Source organism: Artemia franciscana, chromosome 9 (assembly GCF_032884065.1).
Source record: "Artemia franciscana chromosome 9, ASM3288406v1, whole genome shotgun sequence".
Classification (NCBI taxonomy): Eukaryota; Metazoa; Arthropoda; class Branchiopoda; order Anostraca; family Artemiidae; genus Artemia; species Artemia franciscana.
This window is the reverse complement of record NC_088871.1, coordinates 41,926,856-41,954,355: the sequence shown is the minus strand read 5'-3', so window position 1 is coordinate 41,954,355 and position 27,500 is coordinate 41,926,856. Positions and strand designations below refer to the sequence as shown.

General features: G+C 35.7%; 1 protein-coding gene across 1 annotated transcript in view; it reads right to left on the bottom strand.

Annotated features, from left to right (window-relative positions):
* The window catches only part of LOC136031433 (uncharacterized), a 509,032-nt gene extending 482,732 nt beyond the window's left edge, over nt 1–26,300 (bottom strand). The window contains exon 1 of the mRNA XM_065711007.1: nt 26,198–26,300. The gene's annotated coding sequence lies outside the window, so the exon portion shown is untranslated. The remainder of the gene's footprint in view (nt 1–26,197) is intronic.
* Nucleotides 26,301–27,500: the final 1,200 nt, after the last annotated feature.

The window sequence follows — 27,500 nt, the reverse complement described above, 5'->3', positions numbered from 1 at the left end:
AATAAAAAAAAAACATTTAAGATCTATCTCATGTTACCGAACAATAAAATAATGTTTTCTGTATTATCCTTCTACGACACAAAAGAAATCAGTGACTACCTATTCAATCTCTGAAGTGTGTGTGTAATAAGAGGTTTTATTGGCCTGAAGAGATTTCTGCTCATCAAAGAATAATGAAAAAATAAAATTATATTATTGTCAGAGATTTTTTCATTGTTTTTATAAAGTTTCTCTCTTATTTTAATTTTTATGTGTGTGGGTGGGGGGGGGGGTATTAAAACTCTTTTTGTTTGGCTCACAAAAATCTCCCCCTCCCCTCGCGAAAAATCCTCCCCTATAATTCTCTTCTGGAAAAGTTTACCCCACATGTAAAGTTAAGATCGTATTTCAAATTTATTAAACAAAAAAAACAAGTTTTTTTAAATGAAAGTAAGGAGCGACATCAAAACTTAAAACGAACAGAAATTACTCCGTATATGAAAGGGGCTTTTCCTCCTCAACGCCCCGCTTTTTACGCTAAAGTTTGACTCTTTCTCATAATTCTACATTTTAAAACAGTAAAAAACTTTAGCGTAAAGAGCGGGGCGTTGAGGAAGAAAAGCCCCTTTCAAATACGGAGCAATTTCTGTTCGTTTTAAGTTGTAATGTCGCTCCTTGCTTTCATTTAAAAATTTTTTTTTTTTTTTGTTTAATTTCTGGACGTTTTTGAATTAATGCATTTTTTTTATCTTGGCTCTCCGCGCATAATTAATTAAAACAAAATTTGCATATTAATTTTTTTTGGGGCAAAATGGCTTTTTCCTAGTTTTAATCGGAAGATTTTGAGAATAAAGGAGCAAGAGAGGAGGCCTAATTGCCCTCCATTTTTTTGATTACTTAAAAAGGCAACTATAACTTTTAATTGTTTACGAACGTTTTCATAATTAAAAAAATATACGTAACTTACGAATTAACTTACGTAGCGAACTTCTATATTCGTACGTTTTTATTGCGTATATGAGGGGGCTCACCCCTCGTCGAAACCTCGCTCTTTACACTAAAGCTTAAATTTTGTCCCAATTCCTTAAGAATGACCCCTGAATCACAAAGGCCGTAGAATAAATAGTTGAAATTACTAAAAATACTTTAGCGTAAAGAGCGAGGTATTACGAGGAGGTAAACCCCTCATATGCGTTATAATTTTTGTTCGTTTTTAGTTTTAATGCTGCTCCTCACTTTCAGTAGAAAAAACTTTTCATATTTATTTTTTCATTGTTTTTTTTAAATAATGCTAGAAAATCCTGCGCCCCCTCCATTGAAAGTCTCTTCCCCCATGAGAAGTTACTCCATGGAAAGATCCTCCCACATAACCCCCCCCCCCTCAACTATCCCCCTAAACCAAAAAAATCCCCCTGAAAACGTCTATACACTTCCCAGTAACCATTACTATATGTAAACACAGGTCCAAGTTTGTAACTTGCAGCCCCTCCCAAGGAGACTGCGGGGGAGTAAGTCGTCCCCAACGACTTAGTTATTAGATTTTTCGACTATGATGAATAAAATGGCTATCTCAGAATTTTGACCCGATGACTTTTGGGAAAAATAAGCGTGGGAGGGGGCCTAGGTGCCCACCAATTTTTTTGGTCACTTAAAAAAGGGCACTAGAACTTTTAATTTCCGTTAGAATGAGTCCTTTCGCAACATTCTAGGACCACAGAGTCGATACGATCACCCCTGGAAAAAAAAAAAAAAAAAAAAAAAAAAAAAAAAAAAAAAAAAAAAAAAAAAAAACGCATCCGTGATTTGTCTCCTGGCAAAAAATGCGAAATTCCACATTTTTGTAGATAGGGGCTTGAAACTTCTACAATCAGGTTCTCTGATACGCTGAATCTGATGGTGTGATTTCGTTAAGATCGTATGAATTTTAGGGGGTATTTCCCCCTATTTTCTAAAATGAGTTAACTCTTCTCAGGCTCTTAACATTTGACTGGTAAGACTAATCTTGATGAAACTTATATATTTTAAATCAGCATTAAAATACGATTCTTTTGAAGTAACTATTGGCATCAAAATTCAATTTTTTAGAGTTTTGGTTACTATTGAGCCTTACCACAGCTCCTTACTACACTCCTTACAGCGTTTGATTGACCTCTATTGTCAGTCAGCTATTATGAAGCAATTTCTATCAGCTTCTGGATGTAGTGTAGATGATGGATTATTGGGCCAGATATAATAATGTATCCCGTGCCCTATTCCTTTATGGGTGATTTGTAATCCTAAACTTGGCTTTGAGAGCCCCACCTCGGTAGCTGCCAAGGCCGACTAAATTAGTGCAAATGAGATGAATAGCCTGTGGAGCCTTATAGAGGACGAATTATATTTATTATTGATTATACTTATTTGTTCTAAGCATTCAAATGATTATAGGACTTGACCTTTATTCCTTTATATAGGTGCTGCCCTTCATTCTTTTCAATAATCTTGGTTACGATTTCTTCTTCTTTTTTTTTAACATTATGAGAAATGAAAAATCATTGCTCAAAATAAAAACATTTTTCAGTACTGTGAAAATTACACTCAGGTCCTTAGAAGACACAGGGGACGTTAGCCCCCTTGACTGTGAGGTTAATCATAAACTCGGGATCAGGTTAACTGATATTAATCATCAACTAATTGCTGAAAAGAATAAAGGAATGTGGTTTGATAGTTTAACATATACTGCAATTCATTGCTGAAATGTAAGTAATTTTGGATTTATTTCAGTTATACGACAAAAATTGTTTAAGATACGTTCTGTTTTCAGTAAGGTACAAACTTCAGTCTGCTCTTTAGAAGACAGAGCAGCGTTAGCTATACTCCTCGGTGTGGTAGTTTCTGCTGGATTTTAGTCTGATATCGTTATTTATTGTAATTTCTGATCCTTTAAGGTTTCATTTATCTATGATAGTTTTACGCTTGAAAAATTTTGACTTTGTTTCTGTTCATCTTTGATTTAATGAAGCTCTTTTTTTCTTATAAACTTTATTTTTTTTAAAAAGCTTTTCTATATTAGAAGCCAGATTAAAGCTTTAAAAAGCTTTAAAAAGCTTTTCTATATTAGAAGCCAGATTTTAGCTTAGGCGACTATCTATATGTTGGACAAAAGTTTTCACCAATTTGTAATAGTAGTTGTTCAATAATGATTAGTATTGAATTAAGGAGTGAAAACTAGTATAATGTATAATGTATATATAATGTACGGGGTTCTATAGGGCCAATCGAATTTTATCACAAATCATGTTACAACCATGCGTACAGTAAAACATTAAACAACTACCCTCCTCCCCATACCCTGAAAGTTCCAACTTAATTCCTTTAACCTTTCCGAGACATTCTAGATACATACTTTTGACCACCTTGAATGCGCCTAGTACATAGTAGTGGTTATAGTAGTAATAGCAGCACTAGCATTACTAGAAATAGTAATAGTAGCCACAATAGTAGCAGTAATAGTAGCCGTTACAGTCGTTTGCAACCGCAGGTGTAGTTCCAATTAGTTGGATTAGAAGTCACAGTAGCACTAAGTTAAAGACATTATGTCAAGTATTCGCAGTCACACTCGAAAGCAAATGCAGTCACAGTCGTTTGTATCTACAGATGCAAGTAGTTGATGCAGTCAACGAAATATGTAGTAACAATCGTAGTTCCAAGTCACCGAAAATAGAGCCAAAGTGGTTAGAGTCACAAGTAATTAGAGTCATGATTAGTCACAGTCAAAATTAGACACAAAGACAGGCAGTTACAGTTGTAAATAGTGTAGTAGCATAAGCATTCTTGGTAAATTTCAAGTCCAGCTAATCCATTAGCAGAATATTCACGTGTTTGTTCAGTTTAATTTCTCGTCCATCCCCTGTTACTTTGCTTTTCGTATATATATTCCACTGGTCAAAGATTTGTTTCTAGCAAAATATATTGATATTCGCTAATTACGTTTGAGCATACTGGTTATTTCAGAGATTCAATTTAAGAGTGATAATACTAATTAAGAAGAAAAAGTTCCATATATGGATTGTAAGATACCGGCTTATTTATGGAGTAATAGTTTGGGCACAGGCCCTCGTTCCAAGATATTGATTAACGACGAATTTCTACATAGGATCGAGGCTAACTGTCAGAAAGATAGCGATAAAGAATTTTTGGGAAAATTAGCTAATCAATATAACTCGGCTATTGGTACAGAATACGCCGCTTTTAGAAATAAAAATGAGGACAATTGGAAAATTAAACAAACCTATGAGGATGTCCTGGAAAGAGTTGAACAACATTGTAACAAAATAGTTATAAATTTGAGTTTGCTATGAAAGAATAAGTGGGTTAGAGCATCAAAGAGTAAGCCTGTAGAACTTATTCAACATCTAAAGAATGAATTAGATCTGAATTAAGAACACACTCAGGAGGAAGATATCGCTTCCGCAGCGCTTAGGCGGGCGCTGATACCCTCAAATACGCTTGTCCTGTTTGACATCCTGGCATCTCAAATGAATTGTCGGACAGAATAGAGGCAGTTCAAAAAAGGTGCCTAAGAATCTTCGTAGATTCGTACCTTCAATGAAGGTAAAGTGCCTTACATTTCTCTTCTTCGGAGAGCAAATCTAGTCACCCTTAAGGAAAGGAGAGCACAAATGTCCTTGCATTTGCCCACAATGCCGAGCATAACCCTCGTACTACTTCTCTTTTCCCTAGTGATCAGTAAACCCCCCTTCTGTACTCGCCCCCCCCCCGTTTTTTCAAGAATAATCCCCTTTCTTGTCCCAATAAGAGTTTCCACTGAAAGATATAGAGGAACGTTCATCCATCACATAGTTGAAATTTTAAATCAATATCCCTCCCCCTTTATTTTTTGACCTAGTCTTCGGCACAATCCTTTCATTAGTCGTAAATATTTAATTTTAACAGCTAATTTGAGTTGATTTTAAGTGTTTGTTTTTGTCATTTTACAGTATTTGACTTAGAATGCAAATTCGGCAATGTTTTTTTTCTAGTCTGTGATTTTGTTTTATCCCCCACACTTTCTGTTTGTTTTTGCCATTAATCGCATAAAGTTCATTTTGTTTCTTGTACTTGGACCTTTTTTCTTTTTCATTTGCGTTAAAAAATTTTGACAATTTTTATGCTTGATTGGTGTTTCTTCTGCTTTTGTTCTGCTGTATTAGTTGTTTCTTTGTTTTGCTTATTCTTTTTAGACATATGAAGCGAATTCGGCTCTATTAGAGCTTGTGATAGCCTTTTGAAAATAAATATTACTATTGTCTTAAAAAAGAAATAAACCTACGAAGAGGTACATAGTTATATTAACATAGCGCAATTGGAAGTTATTGGCAGGAATCTTTTACTAAATTACATAAAAAAAAACAGTTTTTTTAACTGAAAGTAAGGAGCGACATTAAAACTTAAAACGAACAGAAATTACTCCGTATATGAAATGGGTTGTCCCCTCCGCAATCCCTTGATCTTTACGCTAAAGTTTTTAATTTTTTTAAAAAGCAGAATTTTGGCAAAGAGTCAAACTTTAGCGTAAAGAGCAAGGGATTGCGGAGGGGACAACCCATTTCATATACGGAGTAATTTCTGTTCGTTTTAAGTTTTAATGTCGCTCCTTACTTTTAGTTAAAAAAACTGTTTTTTTATGTAATTCCTGAACGTTTTTGAATTAATGCATGTTTGATTTTGGCTCTCCACACATAAATTATTAAAATGAAATTTGCATATTAATTCCTTTTTTGGCTAAATGGCTTTCTCTTAGTTTTGATCAGACGATTTTGAGAAATAAGGGGCGGGGAAAGCCTAGTTGCCCTACAATTTTTCGGTTACATAAAAAGGCAACTATAAATTTTAATTTTTAACAAATGTTTTTATTAGTAAAAAATATACGTAACTTAAGAATTAGCTTACGTAACAAACTTTTATATTCTTAAATTTTTATTATGTATATGAGGGGGTTTGTACCCTCGTTAATACCTCGCTCTTTGCACTAAATTGTAAGTATTGACCCCTGAATCTGAGAGGCCGTAGAGTAAATAGTTGAAATTACTAAAAATACTATAGCATAAAGAGCGAGGTATGTATCTCCTCCTAGATACCTCGCTCTTTATGCTAAAGTATTTTTAGAACCCCTCATATTCGTAATAATCTCTGTTCGTTTTAAGTTTCAATGCTACTCCTTGCTTTCAATTGAAAAAACTTTTCCATGTTTATTTTTTCATTGTTTTTTTTATAGTAATTTTAGAAAATATTGCGCCCTTTTCGTTGAATTTCTGGTCCCCCATTCCATATTTCTCCAAGGAAAGATCCTCCCACATAGCTCCCTTCCCTCAACTCCACCCCCAAAACCAAAAAAAAATCCCTGAAAACGCTGTACACTTCCCAGTAACCATTATTATATGTAATTATTAAACTAATTATTAAAAATTATTAAACATTATTAAACTGGCCGAAGTTTGTAACTTGCAGCCCCTCCCCCAGGGACTGTGGGGGAGTAAGTCATCCCCAAAGACATAGTTATTATGGTTTCCGACTATGTTGAACAAAATGGCTATCTCAAAATTTTGATTCGTTGACTTTGGGAAAAAATTAGCATGGGAGGGGGCCTAGATGCCCTCCAATTTTTTTGGTCACTTAAAAAGGGCACTAGAACTTTTCATTTTCGTTAGAATGAGCCCTCTTGCGACATTCTAGGACCACTTGGTCGATACGATGACCCCTGGGAAAAAAAAAAATAAATAAATAAATAAATAAAAAAAAATAAATAAATAAACACGCACCCGTGATTTGTCTTCTGGCAAAAAATACAAAATTCAACATTTTTGTAGATAGGAGCTTGAAACTTCTACAGTAGGGTTCTCTAATACGCTGAATCTGATGGTGTTTTCGTTAAGATCCTACGAATTTTAGTGGGTGTTTCCCCCTATTTTCCTAAATAAGGCAAATTTTCTCAGGCTCGTAACTTTTGATGGGTAAACTTGATGAAACTTATATATTTAAAATCAGCATTAAAATGCGATTCTTTTGATGTAGCTATTGATATCAAAATTCAATTTTTTAAGAGTTTTGGTTACTATTGAGCCGGATCGCTCCTTACTACAGTTCGTTACCACGAACTGTTTGATAAAAAAAACTCTAGAGTGGGAAATGTATACAATGCCTTACCTTGCATAAAATAGTAGAAAAAAAAACTGAAGAGGAAAGACAAGAACAAGGGAAGGCAATGGGAGACCACGGAATCAAATAGGGAGGAAAAGCTCCCCTGGACTTGGATTACGATGATATACACATCTTAGATGAAAGTGTGAGTAAAATGAATGACTTTTTAGAGGTTTCGTGAGTTCAGGGTGCTAGAATAGGTTTGAAAACTAATGTTAAGAAGACTACGTCACTAAGGCTAGGAATAAGTCAAGATGAAAAGGTGACGTTGGGTAACAAAGAGATTGATCAGGTAGGCAGCTTCACTTAACTTGGCAGCATTATCAGTAAAGACAGAGGGAGCAGTGAAGATGTTAAAAGTAGACTAGCCAAGGTTCAGGGTGTTTTTTCACAGTTAAAAAAAAAGTTTGGAATAATATGAAGATAAGTCTGCTAACCAGTATTAGGCTATTGGATGGTATAGTGATGACAGTGGTCAAATATGGCTCTGAAGCCTGGGTGATCCAAAAAGCGGATAAAGATTTACTAGATGTTTTCAAGAGAAATTGCCTACGGACTATTCTAGTTACCCGGCTGATAAACCGTCTTTCGAACATTAGATTGTACGAAAAAGGTTCAATCCCGCTTTCTAGGGCTATAATGAAAGAAAGGCTGAGATGGCTAGGGCACGTTCTGCAGATGAATGATGACAGGTTGTCAAAGATTGTCCTTTTCGGCCAACATTCTAGTACTAAATGGATAGCAAGTAGTCCTCGTCTGGAGTGGGAGGATGTCATAAAGAAAGATTTGAAGTAAATGGGAACTTCCGTAGAGTGTAAAGAGGGAGGCTTTGAATAGATTGGAATAGAGGAGGAGCGTGAGTAGCTGTTTTGGCCTCAGGCGGTTTGTGCTGCAGTGAGTGGTTAGTCGTAGTAGTAGTAGTAATATTAAATAACCCGTTGCTTAATGAAAATTGAACCCCTTAAATTGTAATTTTGCTTCGTATCTTTTTTCTCTCTTTTAAGTCTCTTCATTTTTACCTTCATTTTTCCCATTCAACAAATGGGAATTGAATCCGAACATTCCATTTCTCATATTGCGCTTATATCTATCGGAATTTACGTAGAAAAGCGCGTACGATAAATTTGTTTTCAGTTTTCTCTGGACACTTAGTGCTTCATCTTGGTCCGTAATTGTCGGCGCTGCATATTGGTTGTATGTGTTGTGAAGTTTGTATTTTTTTTGAAAGTTCCGAAAAATCGATTTCACGCGTGTTATTTCAATATTAGGCGGTATGGCCATTTACGCATCACATTTTACCGGATTATGAACATTTCGAACTGGAATATCATGTTTTTCGTTTTTTAGACAAGGTTGCTTAACTTCTTATTTTGTTTTATTGGGCGGTTCACCTACCCTCTTAATCACAGAGGTTGTATGTTTTTTCCGTTTAGGATTTAATGTTTGATCCTTCTCATTTTCTCGCAGTCGATCATTAGAAGAATTATTCTGATCAATTGATGGCCTAAAAATTACTTTTGATTAAATATCGCTCTCTGGAATTACCTAGTAAGGTTTTGTTAGATCTTTTATTGTTTTTCTACATTCTTGGCAATCTCCTTCTTCATCTGTTTCTCCCAATTTCCAAATTTCCATCAAATGTTCTCCAAACTTTCACTTGGTCGACACTTTCAATAAAGTGACGACCAAATTTTAAGTTTTACGTCATTAATTGAGAAGTGCCTTAGTTGTCAAACGCCTCCCAATTGTTTTCCTTAAGAATAAGTCCATCAAAACGATCCATACAAAGGGGGATAGAACACAACCCTACTTAACTCCTGATTTAATACAAAACCAGCAGCCAACCTCATTTCCTACCTTAACCGCAGCAGTGTTTTTCTCGTACATAGCACTAATCACTTTAATGTATTTGTCTGGTATACCATACAAGGAAAAGACCTTTGATAAAGCTCTTCCATCAACAGAATCCAACACTTACTCATAATTTATAAGACTCCAGTTGCTCTCCACCACTTTAACTCTTAAAAGAAAACTAGAACTTCCAATTTTCCGCCAAATTAGATTAATATCAAGAAAATATTACGTGTGCGGAGGGGCGGGGTAGCTGCCCTCCGATCACTTTGGCTCTCAAAAATGGCACTAGAACTTCTTATTTCCGATCAAATGAGCCCCTTTCGAAGTTTATACGACTACCCTTTCTATAAAACCTTAAATGCCCCCGGGCAAAACTTACAACCCTTGCCTCCAGGCTCTGGTGGTTTGTATCAACACCCAAGGCGTTGTTATTTGATCGATGAGCTGTTTTGAATAATAAGGTTATCTCAAAATTTGTATTGGATGCATTTTCGGAGAACACGACGTGTTGGCGGAGGGGGTATCTGATTACTGATAACTTTGACTCTTAAAATGGGCACTAGAGCTTATAATTTTCGATCCAATGAGCCCCCTCCAAAGTATATACGATTAACTTTTCTATAAAAGCCTTATACGCCCTCAGGTCATATTTTACAACCCTACCCTGAGGACTGTAGGGAGTTGTCATTCTCAAAGATACAATTTCAGGACCCTTCAATTATGCTGAACAAAATTGCTTTCTCAAAATTTTAATTGGATGTATTTGGGGAAATGATGGACGTGGGGAGGGGTGTTATGGTTTCTCTGAAATTACTTTTGGCTTTTAAAAGTGCAGTTCACAACTTCAAATCAAATAATCCCTATCTGAAGTTAGTACGACCATCCATTCCATAAAAGCCTTGTAAAAACCATAAAAACCATAAAAAGCCATAAAAACCAGGGAATTACTTACAACCCCAGGGACGGATCCAGGGGGCATTATACCCCCTGCCCCTAAGATTTTTCTGGTGCCCTTATTCGCATTCCGTTCTTTTTTTTTTCTTTTTTACTCTTTTTAAATGAATACTTGTCAATTTGATTAGTTATTTATAGGTGGTTTACCCAATTAAGAACAAAAAGCAAAGCTTTCCTATGAAAGTAAAGAACAAAGTTGAAACTTAAACCGAACCAAAAATTATTTTTCTTCAGCCAGTTCAGTATATATCTGCAAAATTGGCATAAAAATCTTTGATTGCTGCAAAAAAATTTCTACGATCATGGAACTTTCCCCTTTTTCATGAAAATAGAAACACCTGTTGAAGATAAAACTGGTATCTTCAACCAACACGTTTCATAATCATGGTAACACAGTTATAGCTATTTGTCTATTCACAATGGCAAGGCAACTTACAAGATTAATTTATGTTAAGGAGTATTTTTTTTTAACTGTCCCTGTCTACTCCCCACTCAAAAAATTTTTAATTTTAGTTTTGTGACTAATGAAATAGTGAATGCCCCAATAGGGCTTTCATGTGATAAATCTGTCTATCTATTTACTTTAACTATATAGCTAATTTGGTTGAAATTAGACGAACTAAACAGTTAAAAACAATTTAGGCCAGGAACAGATCCATGGGGTCGGGGGAGGGGGGTTGATCCTTCCCCAAGATATTTTTGGCGCCCTTATTTTGTTCAATTTTTTAATCTTTTTTTTTTAAATAAAACTTTTAATAAGGTGCCCACCACGAGTCATATTGGCGTCCTTGGTCCAGTGGTCGCTTACCCAAGATTTTGCTCTTGATCTGCTAGAGATTCGGGCATGAAACTGCTTGCACGATCAATTTGCGAATCATTTCGTCATAAAATTACTAAAGATAAACCTCGTTTTCAGGAAAAATTATTCATATAATTATAATTGCTTGCTAGATTGTGATCTTCATCTTCAGATTGTGTTTTCTTTTTTTCTTTTTTGGCAGAATTTTTTATTCTCTTTCTTAAGAGCCCATCAATTTAGGGAACGGTTTCTGGGAGTCATTGATAGGGGTATGATAAAGATGGGTCACGTGAGGGGAGACACATTATAAAGGGGATTTTGGAAAATGTCTTGGATATTTGATTTTACCGAGTGGGATTTGGGAGAGCTAATTCACATGCCCTATCTTATTCAGTTGCCTGACAGTAGTAAGATGCAGGGTAGAATACTATCTTGTTAGGACGAAGTCCTAGTGGAATGTCGTCTATATTATCCGAACATAATCTGGAAGTTAGAAACTACCCAGATTGATGAGGTCATCGTAGGCTGGCTGATTGACAAGTATCAGTTTTCTCAAGCTCTATCGTCCCTGCAAGACAACTTGGAAGACTATTGAATTTTTTTTATTGCCCTTATCTCCCTCCCTTTCGTTATAGACCACTCCAATGTTACCCCTATATTTTATTTATTATTACCCCGAAATTATGGGTGATAAATAGGTAATGACCATATCAAAGGCACTGTAAGTATGGGTGCCAATAAGAACCTCAGCAATATATCGAGAACGGCAGGGAGATTTAATTTAAAACTTTATCAGCTACTAGTACTACTTCTACTCTTACTATTTAAATCAATAAAAGAGTGTACATGTCTCCTGGTTGTCAAAGAGTCAAAAATTCCAGGTTGTCAAAAATTGTTTGGCAGTGATAATAAATTTTATTTTCCACAGTAATTTTTTTTTTTATCCAACTCTAAAGAAAAAAAAAGTCTAGTCTACTCATTCAAAAAGTCTCAATGAAGCCATAGTAATTTATTCATCAAAGAATCTGCTCGCGTCTGTTGTTAATACGCATTTTACTGCTATAGGAAAATATTATTAGCTTTCAAAGAGGTTTCTAGGTCATTTTACATCAGCGCCAACCAGATTCACACATACGAACTGGTCTGACGAAAGCATTATCTACACCTCCCCTATCATTATGCTCGAATCATATTGGCACCCTTGGTCCAGTGCTCCCCCCCCCCTCAATATCTTTCTCTAGATCCGCCCCTGTACAACCCTTGCTCCAGGACTCTGTGAAGGCATTGTTATATATTTTTGGACTATTTTGAACACAAAAGGCTGTCTCATAATCTCAATCAGATACATTTAGTAAAAAGAGGGGTAGTTGGGGGGAGGCTAGGTGCCCTCCATAACTTCTGACACTGAAAAGGAAACTAGAGCTTCCAATACTCAACCAGATGGGCAAACTCTAAAGTCTATACAACCATCCCTTCCATATAAACTTTAAGTGTTCCGGGGGCATGCATTAGAGCCTTTACCCCCAGGCTCTGTTGGTTTGTATCAACCCCAAAGGCCTTGTTATATGATCTTTTGGCTATTTTGAATAAAGTAGCTATCTAGAAATTTGCATTGGATGTATTTTGGGAAAACACGACATGTGGGGAGGGAGAGGTAGCTGACCTCTGATCAAACGGCACTCAAAAACGGCACTAGTACTTGTGATTACCAATCCTATTATTACCGCTACTAAAACTGAAAGAACAAAAAAAAAACATTGACCATAAATTGGTTATTTTTTAGTTTTGTTTATTTGGCCTTACTGTCACATACTGTTTCTCACAGAAACTGTTGCAGTGTTCTTTAAGGCTTGAAAAACTTGGTTTATACAATTATGGTTTGAGAAGCATAAAATTCAGCATCACATAGGTATGCAGTTTTACACCACTATCCTGTTGTCAAGCAACCAAAAATTTGGTTACTATCTCCTATAACAGACTATAAAGCTCTTTTTTTAAGAAAAAATCATTCCAATTCAGACTTGTCAAATCCTAATGAAGTAAAGATTTTCTTTTGCACCACTCTCAACATTTGACTTTTACCTAAAAACAAAAAGACTAACCCACACAAATAAGCCAACTTGGTGCTTGCCAAAGCTCTATTCTGGCATTACATTAGAGAAACTACAAAGTGATTAGATCAAAAGCAAATATAAAAATCAAAGAAATAAGGTGCATTTGATAATGGTGAAATGCAACTTTTGATTGTTATTGAAGTAGGACCTATTCATCACTTTTCACAAATTAATCAGCTTTACGATTGAGCAATGCTCGACTTTACTAGTTATTAGATGACAAGTTTTAATTCTAGAACTAAATTGATCACAGTGAAAATTTTACTGATACTTTGAGACATCATTTTGTCAATTGCTTATTTAAAAAAAAGCTGTTTAATTGTCTAAAGTGATGAAGGAAAACAATGTATGATTCTAGTCAATAAAAGAGACTATATTTGGCAGGAGTAGATCCAGGAGGCCAGGTGGCACCTGCCCCCTCAGATTTTTTGGTGCCCTCATCCCATGCTTTTTTATTCTTTTTTTTAACTAAACTTCACATTTGGTCAATTATTGTTGTCCTTGTCATATTGCCCTCCCCCTTCTCTCAAAAGTTTGGTCTAAATCTGGATTTGGTAGTAAGCTTTTTATGGGTGTGTAAATCTGAGGTCATTTTGATGTAAGATATGCCTTTTAAATTAGCTAGGCCTACAATAACCATAAAAATTACATTTGAATATTATCAAAGAAACCTTCTTTCTTAGATTTTAAATTAGCTTTTGATCTAATCACAATGGAGCCCCTGTAACCTAGTGCCTGAATATAGTCTTCGTATACACAAAGTTTGCTTACTTATGTAGCTTGGCCTTTATTTTTATATAGCAGTCTTATGTCAGGATTGAGCAAAGATTTGCAAGAGCCAATGTTTGCTTGATTAGATTTAGGAAAATCCTCTTAATCATAATGACAAATTTGCTTCAAGCAATGTTGTTTGAATGAGGAATTGGGCACTATCACAAAGTATTTCCCCTTTTCTTTTGTTTGGCATGTTATATGATTGGAAAATTCTTAAAGAACAAAACCATAACCCTCTGTTCAAATGGTAATGGTACATTCTACTAAGGGGTGGTATTTAGCCAAAACTATACCCCTAAGAAGAGACAACAAATAATCCTTACCAATGACAATCTGTGTCATAACTCAATCATTTCCTGGCGATTCTAGAAACACCTCTTTTTTGGGTTTTCTGGTATTCTTTTTTCTTGTGCAACAATAGTAAATTGAGCCAAGACAAGCCAAAGCAATTAGTAATTTCCATTTGTGATGTTTGAAAGCAGAAGAAAGTTTTTCCATTAGAGTAGAACCTCATTTCATGTCTATAGGCCCTAGTCTTTGATGTTTAAACAGCAAATAGCTCTGTTTGATGGGTTCAAAACCAGAGAATAATTTCTGAATTAGGGAAGAGCCACAATTCATGTACACATGTGTAACTGCTTCGTATATGGACAATGCTTTCTGTTTGCATTCGTCAAAAACAGAAAATCTCTTATGCATTAAATAAGAGTCATCACTCATGTTCATGTGGGTAAATGTTTGATATATGGGCACCAACTTCAGTTTGCATAGTTCAAAAATAGAAGAAAGCCGCTGTGTTATACAAAAGCCATAATTCAAGTCCACAACTGTCAATGTTTGATATATGAACATCAGTTTTTGCTTACATTGCTCAAAAACAAAAGAAAGCATCTGTATTAGAGAACAGCCACAATGTACACATATTCCTTTCATTGGTTGATACATGGACAAGAATATATGTTTGGTGTCTTCAAAAACAGACGATAGTTTTTGCAATAGGTCGGAGTGATTATCCATGTCTTTGCCAGTCGTTTTTTTTTTTTTTTTTTTTAATATTATACTTGGAACACACTTGAGCCACGTTTTATGTGAGAATAGTTTCAGTTCGGGCTACTGTTTCCAGTCTTGTTTCGCATAATTCCGTTCTATTTGAGCCTTCGTTTTATTTCGTTTCGGTGCTGCTTTTGACAAATAAAACGCTGGAAAAGAACTAGGCCGCTTACTGGTAAAAGTTTAAAACGAACAACTTAAAACGAATAGAAATTACTCCGTGTATGACAGGAGCTGTTCCCTCCTCAACGTCCCACTTCTTTCCATAAGCCATAGGTAGCATTAGGACCAGAAAATGACTTCAGAGAATGACTTATTAACCTTGGTGGTTGAAAATTTACTACACTAGTTTGGCCACTTACGTCAGTCCGCCACAATTATTCTAAAAACAATTATAGTCAAGGGATGAATATTACAACTTACATTAGTTTTATACATGATAAACATTTTAACTATACAATATATTAGAAACACTAATAAATTATGTCAATTTTAACAACAAGTGTAACACTAATACAGTACATCATTTAAACTTATAATTCTAATAAAACATCCCAGTACAGACATTTTACGAACCCATGGTGAAACTAAGGATTGGCCATCTACTGTGTGAAAAGTAAAGGTACCGAATAGTTTTACAATTTTTCTTTTAAATATTTTACGCTGGATCTCGTACTTTTACAGGACTCTATAACATGGTGGGCATCTTTATATACATTACAGGCACTATAGTTATGGAAATCAACCAAATTCTATGGTTGATGGTATTCAAAGGAATTGCATTAACTTTTATTTGGCCAGATAATTCAAAATAATGTTGTTGCAATTTTCCTTTCACTGTGAATCAGGTTCAATGGGGGAGGCTTAAATTCAGATAGATTTAAGATGGTGTTTGAAGACCTTCTTAAAAAATCAGCTTTTTCATCTTCTGGTGAGTGGGTCTCATAACCCTGAGTATATTCACTTATAGATAAATTTCCCTTTAAAGTTTCACCATTGCTACTAAACCATTTTATAAGCTGACTCATATCCAAGAATAACTACATGGGCTGGAACCAAGGTGTATAGCACTTCAAAGCCATGTTTTAGCAAATCATCCAATACTATTTGAATCTGTGTAGCCATTTCTTTGGCATAATTTTGTTTCACAGCTAAATAGTTTTTCACGGACAGAATTTAATCCTGTTAACTGATTCACCCCACCAAAATTAGATATCGTCCGTGAAACCCCTTATAATAGTTGAAAAACATTTAAGCATTGCAAATAATGGAAAATTTCTGAATTCTTCTAAATAAATCTTATCGTACGTCTCTTGTTGTTTTTTAAAAACTCAGTGCTTATTTCGCTTTGATTAATTGTCTAAGGTTTTTGACCTAAAAGTTCTCTGTATTCAGTAACCTATTGAGAACGACAATTTAAAAAGTATCAGTCTAAGAAGATAAGGAGCTTTGCTTGAGCAAAAACACAACTGTGTCAACCAAAGGCAACATTCAAAAATAAGTGAATTGAAAACTGACCAAACACATGGTGAAAAGGATCCAAACCATGTAACCGAGTGAAAAGCAAGTAACAGCCATTTCAAGGAAGAAAAGATTTACGAATTGTACATAAATCTGTGTGAGTCATTCCACCAAATTTTATAAATTTTAGAGTTTGAAGTTTGCTTTTACCATTTAACATTGATTGATCATTTGATTCTTATACCTTGACTTGATTTTTATACCTTGACTTGATTTTTATACCTTGACTTGATTTGAACCCAGACGTGACAAAAAACACAAGGAACTAGCAGCCACCAAACAACTACAGCCTTGGGGATTTCAGAAAAACCACAAGAGCTACCACTCCCCTGCCCCCATTGCTGGGCCAGCAAAAGCCTAATAGCACTACAATAGGCAAAATACAACAAATCTAGGCGTTATCCAAAGAAATGCTAGCAGTCTAAATGATGATAGATGTCCCCCCATTTCAGCAGTAGTTCTTTCCCCTGGAATTCAGGCTGTGTGTGACCTAGTCAAAACAGTGGATGACAACGTGCAAAAACTAACCCTGGACCTTGCCAACATAAGACGTGAACTGGACACCAAACCAAGTATGGATGACGTTCGACGTTATATTGATAGAGCATACCTCGACCTTCACCAAAGACTTGAGGCACTTGAACATGCTTCATCCAACTCAGGTGCCACTTTTGAGCAAATGAAACAGTAGGTTCGAGATGAAATCCTTGCAGCTGGCAAAAAATACAAGCAAAAGGACAACAAAGTTGTAAGAAATTTGCCTGAACCGGCAGTAATTGAGAAAAAGACAGCTGAACAGAGGGCAAAACTGGAAATACAAACTGTTGGAAAAATTGGTCCAGGAACAGCTGGGCCTAGACAAACCGAGACTCATCAGAGCAATCAGGCCCAAGAAGCACAGCAAATGAAGCCAGAAGTAGCTGTGGCAGGTACTCTCCACTCCTGACTCATCAGCTTGTACCTGGACAAAAACAACTCAGAAACCAAATCGTAAGCAAATAATATGAGTTGAGGGAAAACCTAACCATATTCTTGAGAAATGATTTGCTCCGGACGTTGCTGACCGAAATTCGAAATTAAGCTTAAGTTTTCTCAATGTAAGCTAAAAGAGCAGGAAATATGTATCGACGGCTATAGCTTCTGTAGCTATCTAGAAGACAACGGGAGAGGTTGCCCCATCTACACTAAAAATGACCTAGCTATGCTAAAACTGGATGCACCAAAGACGAATACCATTGAAGCCATCGGAGTCACAGCTCACACAAATGCAGGCCCAATAAATCTGATATGTGCATACAAATTATTAAGCCAGCCCATATCAATAACAGACATAAATACCCTGCTCAGGGAAAATGCCAGCGCAAAGGGAGATCTCCTCTGTATGGGTGATTTCAACCTACCTAAACTGAAGTGGACCTCAACAGAAAGCTCAAACCATTCCTTTGTTGAATTCATAAAAGATCCTTTCTTGAAACAGCACGTAGCCAAATCAACACGTTACAGAGAGGGTAAGACTGAAAACATACTGGAATTGATGCTGCCAACAAATCCTGACAGCATATTAGACGTAAAGCACCTGCGTCCCCTTGAGAAAAGTGAACACTGCTGTCTGATGACAACAATTACTGCGCCAAGCTCAACCAAACGCTTCCAATGTAGCAAACGGGAATACGCCTGTGTTGACTCCCAGAAGTACAGAGAAGAAATACAGGCTGTTGACTGGGAATTGTCTAAGTCGCAGAAAGTGTCGATGAAAAAATGGCCATCTTGAAGGATGTCATTGGACGGTTTCTCGATTCTGCAACGAATTGGAAGGAAAAACTTACTCCAAAAACCTTCCCCAGACTAGACTCCAAGATAAAACGGCTCATCAACAGGAAATCTAGAAAGTTCAAGAAATGGAGGAAGACGGGTTTAATCTCAGACAATGAAGAATACAGAAGTGAAAAATTCAGTTCGAAGTTCTTCAAGAAAGATAACAAGAGCAACTAAAAGGAAGATACTATTTGAAGCCAAAACAGCCCCCAAAAATTTTGAAAGCATGTAAACTCCAAAATCACTTTTCGCCATGGGGTGCCTGACCTGGTCAATAAGGATGGTGACACTGTATCAGAGGGCAAAGAAAAAACACAACTCCTCAACGACTTCTTCAGCTCCGCCTATACCTCCCAGACAGCCACACAAACCGAGACAGCTGCCAGAAATAGCCCCACAATAGCCCCAGTATTAATGAGATCCAAATTACCCCAGCACATGTTCTGAACCAACTGAGTGAACTGAAGCCCGACAAGTCTCCTGGACCAGATTACATCCATGCCAAATGGCTGATGAAGGAAAACAAGAACTTAAAGAGCCCCTCTTGCACATATTTCAACTCTCGGTAGAGCAGGGGAAACTACCCATTGATTGAAAGACAGCTACAGCAACCTCAATCTTCAAAAAAGGTTCAAAAACCGAACCTGAGAATTACAGACATACCAGCTTGAAAAGCCTCGTCTTTAAACTCATAGAGGGAATCCTTAGAAATGGCCTCATTGAGCATATACTGGAAAATAAGCTGATCAACCCAAACCAATTAAAATTTCTACCGAGAAAGGGCACCACCACTGCACTTCTTGAAGGCTTGAATTATTTATTGATTTTCTCTATATCCCTCAAAAAATGAGGAGTAGGCTACAATATAAATTTAAAGAAAAGACAAATGATAACGCTTACAATAAAAAAAAACATCAGATATTGATCAAACACTCAACAAGAAAAAAAAGAAGCAAAAACACTGGACGGAAATCCAGACTAGACTGGACAGAGAATGACTGGATGGAAGCCATTGAGAGTGGAAAGTCTGTTCTTGCAGTATTCGTCGATGTGGAAAAGGGCTTTGATTCAGTCCTCCACTCTGAATTACTAAACCAGATCAAAATCTTCAACCTGACATCCTCCATTCCCACCTGGATAGAGGATTTTCCCAAAAGTCGATCCCAGCAAACAAGAATAAATGGAATCTTCTCTAAGCGAAGTCACGTAGAGCGGTGTCATCCAGGGCAGCACCCTCGGGCCCACACTGTTCCTACTCCATATAAACTGCCATCACAGGGCTAAGGAGCCCCCACAAAATTTATCTATCAAACAGTTCGTGGTAACGAACTGTAGTAAGGAGCGACCCGGCTCAATAGTAAACGAAACTCTAAAACACGAATTTTGATGCTAAAAGATACATTAAAAGAACCGAATTTTCATGCTGATTCTAAATATATAAGTTTCATCAAATTTAGTCTTGGTCATCAAAAGTTACGAGCCTGAGAAAATTTGCCTTATTTTGGAAAATAGGGGGAAACACCCCCTATAAGTCATAGAATCTTAACGAAAATCACACCATCGCAATCGGCGTATCAGAAAACCCTGTAGCAAAAATTTCAAGCTCCTATCTACAAAAATGTGGAATTTCGTATTTTTTGCCAGAAGACAAATCACGGGTGCGTGTTTATTTGGTTTTTTTTTGTTTTTTTCCCCAGGGGTCATCGTATCGACCAAGTGGTCCTAGAATATCGCAAGAGGGCTCATTGTAACGGAAATGAAAACTTCTAGTGCCCTTTTTAAGTGACCAAAAAAATTGGAGGGCATCTAGGCCCCCTCCCACGCTCTTTTTTTTCAAAGTCATTGTATCAAAATTTTAAGATAGGTGTTTTGTTCCGGATATTCGAAAACCATAATAACTATATCTTTGGAAATGACTTATCCCCCCCCCCAAATCCCTGGGGGAGGGGCTGTAAGTTACAAACTTTGACCAGCGTTTAAGCAATGGTTATTGGGAAATTTGCAGACGTTTCCAGGGGGATTTTTTTGGTTTGGGGGTTGGGGTTGAGAGAGGGGGCTATGTGGGAGGATCTTTCCTTGGAGGAATATGTCATGGAGGAAGAAAAATTCAATGAAAAGGGCGCAGGATTTTCTAGCATTACTATAAAAAACAATGAAAAAATAAATATGAAAACGTTTTTTCAATTGAAAGTAAGGAGTAGCATTGAAACTTAAAACGAACAGAGATTATTACGCATATGAGGGGTTCTAAAAATACTTTAGCATACAGAGCGAGGTATTTAGGAGAAGATAAATACCTCACTCTTTATGCTAAAGTATTTTTAGTAATTTCAACTATTTATTCTACGACCTTTCTGATTCAGGGGTCATTCTTAAAGAATTGGGACAAAACTTACGATTTAGTGTAAAGAGCGAGGTATTAACGAGGGTACAAACCCCCTCGTATACATAATAAAAATATAAGAATATAAAAAATTGTTACGTAAGTTAATTCTTAAGTTACGTATGTGTTTTACTAATAAAAACGTTCGCTAAAAATTAAAAGTTCTAGTTCCCTTTTTAAGTAACCGAAAAATTGGAGAGCAACTAGGCCTCCTTCCCCACCTCTTATTTATCAAAATTGTCTGATCAAAACTAAGAGAAAGTCACTTTGCCAAAAATAAATTAATATACAAACTTCATTTTAATAATTTATGTGCGGAGAGCCAAAATCAAACATAAATTAATTCAAAAACGTTCAGAAATTAAATAAAAAAAATAGTTTTTTTAACTGAAAGTAAGGAGCAACATTAAAACTTAAAATGAACAGAAATTACTCCGTATATAAAATGGGTTGTCCCCTCCGCAATCCTTCGCTCTTTACGCTAAAGTTTTTAATTGTTTTAAAAAGTAGAATTGTGGCAGAGTCAAACTTTAGCGTAAAGAGCGAGGGATTGTGGAGGAGACAACCCATTTTTTTATAGGGTGAACTCTCTTTATTAACTACTAAATTACAAAAACTATAAATACACACAACCGCCCTGGGGAAGGCTCAAAGAGCCTGATGTTGGACGTCTGCAATCCTCTGATTCTCAACCTAATTTAATAAAAAAAAAACAAAAAAAAACAGAAATTAAAGAAGGACAAAACACTCTCACTCAATTACTCCTTAATACCAGAATATACATAAATAAAGGATAACAATAATTATAAAAAAAAAAAGAAGAAAAAAAAGAATTATCTCCCCACTTCCAATCAATGTTTGTTTAATTTTCTTTAAACAACCCAATATGTTCCGCCTCCCTAATGCCAGCTGGGATATCATTCCAAATAGCCGGAGCTAAATACCTAATTCCGAAAGCTGCACGTGTGGTGTCTCGGTACTCAACAATAAAATTATCTGCCTCTCTAGTCTCATACCCATGGAGAGAACGATTTACTCGAAAAAAACTGGTAAAAACTGGAGGACATACATCATTGCAACATCGATACGCAAAAACAGCTGCTTGATAATCTCGAATCTGACCAATGTTAAGCACTCGTAATTTCTTAAAACATGACGCGGTATCATTCACATTTTTTACATAATTACCAAGAAGACGTACTGTTTTATTTTGTAGGATATGCACTCTTTTAAAATTTGCATAGAAATTACTAGACCAAAGGACACAACCATAAGAAATATAAGGTGCAACAATGGTTTGGTATAATAATAAAAGAACTGGTAATGGTAGAACATGCTTTAATTGACGCAAAATTCCCAAACCTCTAGCAACTTTAGCTGCAACAAGATCACTATGGTTCTTCCAAGATAGATTACAATCAAGCTGAAACCCCAAATAACGTACTTCATGCACCTGTGACAAAGGCCTGCCGTTAAAAAATATCTTTTATCAACACATGGAGGCTTACCAACTCTCCTATAGATCATAAAAATAGTTTTATTAACGTTTACTGACAAAAGGCTCAAACTTGTAAAGACAAAAAATGCCTTTATACCCTATTAACTTTCAACAACAAATCATCGACAGATTGACTAGACATAGTTAAAGCTGTATCATCCGCAAAAGTCGCAATACAACACTCAGGTAAGTAGAAACGCATTGAATCAACATACACAAGGTACAGAAGTGGTCCCAAAACAGACCCCTGAGGTACACGACACCTCACTTGAAAAGGAGAAGAAAACACATCATTTAATACAACTTAAATAGATCTACCACTTAAACAACTATTAAACCACTTTAAATAGTTACCACGAACTCCAAGGGATTGCAGACGTTTGAGTAGTATATTAAAATCCACTGTATCGAATGCTTTTCTAAAATCGATAAAAACGGTCAAAGGATTTTACCACGTACAAAGCATTTATTTAAAATATCACAAAGGGAATGCACGGCGTCCGACGTCGAATGACCTTCCCTAAAGCCAAACTGGTTTTCACTTAACATCCCCGTTTTCATAAGGTGATCATAAAGCCCTTTATGCACAATTTTTTCAAATATTTTCGAAAACAAGGGTAGGATTGATATGGGTCTATAATTTTCAATTTCTAGCTTAGAGCCACCTTTGTGAAGGGGGATTACTTTTGCCCTTTTAAGTACATCAGGGATTTTACCGGTTTGGAGGGAAAGATTGATGATACGGACTAGACATGGCATTAAATAACATATCACTGACTTAAAGGTTTTCAGATTAATGCCATCTGTCCCTGCTGAATTCTATTTGATTGTTTTCACAACCTTCAGAATTTCATCTCCAATACAAGGCTGAAATTCAATTTCATTTCCGATTCCTCTATCATCCACAAATTCATCTTTCATTAAATCATTATTAAAGTTCACCAACCCTTGCGCCTGTACATTTTGCCCAACACTTGAAAAAAACACAGCAAATTTAGTCGTGATACTTATTTCATCATTAACAAAGTTCACCTTGAATCAGTAGCGAATTAGGTGGAGCTTCTTTCTCTTTTCACAATAGGTCATTAATAACTTTCCAAATTCTTTTAGTATTATCCTTATTTAAACTCAATTGGTTTGCAAAGTATTCTTTTTTAGCCTTTCTTCTCATCGAGTTTACTTTGTTGCGTAATATTTTGAATTCTTCCAGTTTAATGGCACATTCACTATTTAAATATTCCACATACGCTTGATTTCTCAAATCTGACACTTTAAGAATTTCAATAGTTATCCAGGGCTTCCTGGGTTCACACTTACGGGGTTTCAAGAATTTCACTGGGCAAGTCTTATCATAAATTGGCTGTACGACCCCCATCATACGATCAAATGCACCAGAAGCGTTATCTTTCATATCTATAATCTCACTAAAACCAATGGTACTCAACTCTTCACCAAACCTCTGTAAATTCACCTTTTTCAATGACCTAGTCATTACTTTTTTTATTTTATTTCTTTTTATTCGACCACAAAGTACCGCTCCAACAACTGGGAAATGGTCCGAACAAGGGTATAGTACCACATCGGCATAACTACGGTCCAGATACTTAGAAACAACAAAAATATTATCAATAAGAGTGGCTGAATGACTCGTAACACGTGTTGGAATATTTACTATGGGGAAAGGATCATGAGCAACCGTCAAATTAAAAAAATCAAAATTCGCTCCATTCAATTTAAGCAGATCAAAGTTGAAATCACCCCTACAAATAAAATCTAAACCTGTCAAAGACACTGCGGGCGCAAGTTGATCAGACCCACGTTCAAATTCATCCCAGCTAGCACTTGGTGGCTTATACACAACACTAATCAAAAATTTACTACTTCCCATATCGAATTCCAGACTAAAACTTTCGAATTTACCCTCTATCCAAACATCAATATCAGTTCTAACATGGTATGTCAACGACACGCAATTCCCCCTCTATAAAGTGACGTCCGGTTTTTAATCTCCAAATTCTAATCTGGAAAAGAATACAATGAAACAGAATGTTCCTGACTCAAAAAACTTTCACATATACCAATAAAACTAACTTTACCTTGAGAATCCGAGAGAAATTGCAACACATCCTCATAACACGTGGTTAGGTGGCAATTCCAGGCACATAAACTCAGTAAATCAGATTCCACGGGGCTTAACTGCGAACATTGAACATAAGCACTGTTTCTCAACTGTTTAAATTTAACTTGGTTCATACAAGGTTCAATATCATTTGCTATTTGTGCCGACAAAACCTGTTCAAGGAGAAAAGGTCGGCTCATTAAATCATCCAGTATAGACGCAGCGAGAGTAAATGAAATCTCCTACCAAAACAAATCTCTCTAAATGGAAAAAAAAGCAAGAAAGAAAAAATACACATAAAACGAAAAAAAAAGAAAAGAAGAAAATATAAGCAAAAACCTTACAACAAAATAAACAAATGTAAAAAAAATACTAATCATAACATATGAAACTAGGTAACTAAATACAGTCGGTAATAGAACGGATTTTCATGACTGTTGACCCTGCACTAGGCTTTGCCAAAATTTGACCCTGATCTGACCAAACATTTCGTTGACCATACTTGTCTTTCGCTGAGTTCAAAATGTCCCGGCAACGTTTAGTTAGAGACTCCGATACAAAAACACCAGTTGAAGCAAGTCTAGCTTTTGCTTTAAACACTCTACGGGCCACATCTTTGCCAGAAAATTTAACAACGATCGGAGCAACTCTAATCTAGACCTTTCTTCATGCTGTGTAGTCGAATTATTCAATCGGAGACGGTATACATTAATCAAATCAGAAGAGGAGACGTCTGTCACAGACATTTTGCAATTTAAAATGCGAGATATTGTCGTACGAGTGTCTATACCAGGTAACTGCTTTACCCCATGAAAAACAAGACTATCGAGTAAGGATTCTTGATCATAATCATCAAGCTTTTTTTCTATTCTACTAATCCTCTCCACCAAATTTTCAATTTGATTTCTCAGACTACTTAGAGTATGCTCAATTTTTACAAACTTTGGATTAAACTCGAGTGTGACTGAATCAAAAACCTGGCTGACTATCAGTTCAGTAGCCTCTTTCAGTGACCTTGGGTCTTTAAACTTTTCAGTCACTTTCTTTGTAATATTATCAAGCAGATCACTTCTTGTCTTCTCTAGTTGGGCTTCAGTTGCAACTAATTTGTCATAAATTGGGGCAATACTTGAAGAAACTGAGTTAGACCCTAATTTATCACTTGCTTTCAGGGCTAAAAAAGTCTTAGAAAGAGTTTTATAAACTTAGGGGGTATTATCAAGTTCCACAATTGCTTTTTTGACAGCAGGTGTGGATGAATCTATCGTTTTAGGGCTATATTCTTGAAGATTCGCTTCTATTACCCTAAATTCAGCATGACTACCGTAACAAAAGACCAGATAAGTGGGCTTTCCGTGCGAAACCTTTCCTATTTGCAAAATTCTCACAGGCCATAGGGGGTAGTTCTTGAATTTAGCTAGCGCAAAATCAAACTGCTTAAAACGCTGCATCCTTAACAGTATCTTATTTTTAGAAGTCGATAAACAGAGCAAAAAGACTTATCTTTATGTGAGGGCCGAGCCTCCCTATTGCATCCAAGTGGATTCAAATCCAACCTGTATAAAGTCGGCCTAAAAGACTTTCCTTCGTATCAGTGAGCAGTGCACTTTCCAAAGAGGGCCCGCAATTTGCCAATTCCACAATAAATAATCCTCCAAAAAATTTCAGTCCCAATTTGCAAAACTTATTTCAGTAATTGCAAGTTACTTCGTAACAGCACATTTCATGTACGGAGTAATTTCTGTTCGTTTTAAGTTTTAATGTCGCTCCTTACTTTCAGTTAAAAAAAACTAGTTTTATTTTTTTTATTTTTTTATTTAAAGTCCAGTATAACGTAAAAACAGTATAACGTATAACGTAGTATAAGTCCAGTAAGCTAACACGGCACTGAACATCTCGAAATATTTCTTAATTTAAGAATTTACGCGTAATTATCCATAGTCTAGAGGTACGGATTAGTATTGTTTCTCTCCCACAGAGTAGAACTTCTAAAAATAGAGATAATAGTTGAAGTAGGATGCCCCCAAAAAGACGACTCCATCCTCTTGAGTAATTAATAATGATGAAGACTAATAGAAAAAAATTTATCGCTAGAACTATGAATAAATTAAAAGAACATATTACTGCGCCAATAATAAAAATAGTTAAGAGGAATCACCTTGAAGCATAGGCTATATTTATTAATTAATTCCTGTTTCCTGATATACCATAGCAAGCTAAACTAAAATTCCTAAATGCATTAATCATTCTTAACAAAGTCAAGCCTTATCAAGTTCTGACAAAGAATAAACAAAAAAGACAAAAACAGTTTTATCTGTAGTAGAAAATAGAAATGACATTATTAAGAGTGGCTACAATTATCAATACTGTCACAACGCGTTTAATACTTTTTTAGATATTGCACTTAAATATACACACATATATATATATATATATATATATATATATATATATATATATATATATATATATATATATATATATATATATATATATATATATATATATATATATATATATATATATATATATATATATATATATATATATATATATATATATATAAAAACAAGTTTTTTTAACTGAAAGTAAGGAGCGACATTAAAACTTAAAACGAACAAAAATTACTTCGTATATGAAAGGGGCAGCTCCCTCTTCAACGCTCCGCTCTATACGCTAATTTTTTTAACTTAAAAAAAAGCAGAGCTGTGAGAAAGAGTCGAACTTTAGCATAAAGAGCGAGGCGTTGAAGAGGGAGTAGCCTTTTTCATATACGAAGTAATTTCTGGTCGTTTTAAGTTTTAATGTCGCTCCTTACTTTCAGTTAAATAAAACTTGTGTTTTTATTTAATTTATGAACGTTTTTTAGTTAATCCATGTTTTGAATTCGGCTCTCCGCAGATGAATAATTAAAACAAAATTTGCATATTTATTTATTTGGCTAAATGGCTTTCCCATAGTTTTGATTGAACGACTTTGAGAAAAAAGGAAGAGAGGAGGCCCAGTTGCCCTCCAATTTTTTGGGTACTTAAAAAGGCAACAAGAACTTTTAGTTTTTTACGAATGTTTTCATTAGTATAAGATATACGTAATTTACAAACTAGCTTACGTAACAAACTTCTATATTCGTATGTTTTTATTACGTATATGAGAGGGTTCGCCCACTCGTCAGTACCTCGCACTTTACACTAAAGCTTAAATTTTGTCCTAATTCCTTAAGAATGACCTCTGAATCACAAAGGCCGAAGAATAAATAGTTGAAATTACTAAAAATACTTTATCGTAAAGAGTAAGGTATTGGGAGGAGATGAACCCCTTATATGCGTAATATTTTCTGTTCGTTTTAAGTTTTAATGCTGCTCCTTACTTTCAGTTGAACAAACATGTCGCTGCCTTTGTTGACGTATTTACATACGTATTTGATTGCCTTTACGGAATTACAATATTCCACGCTTATGTGC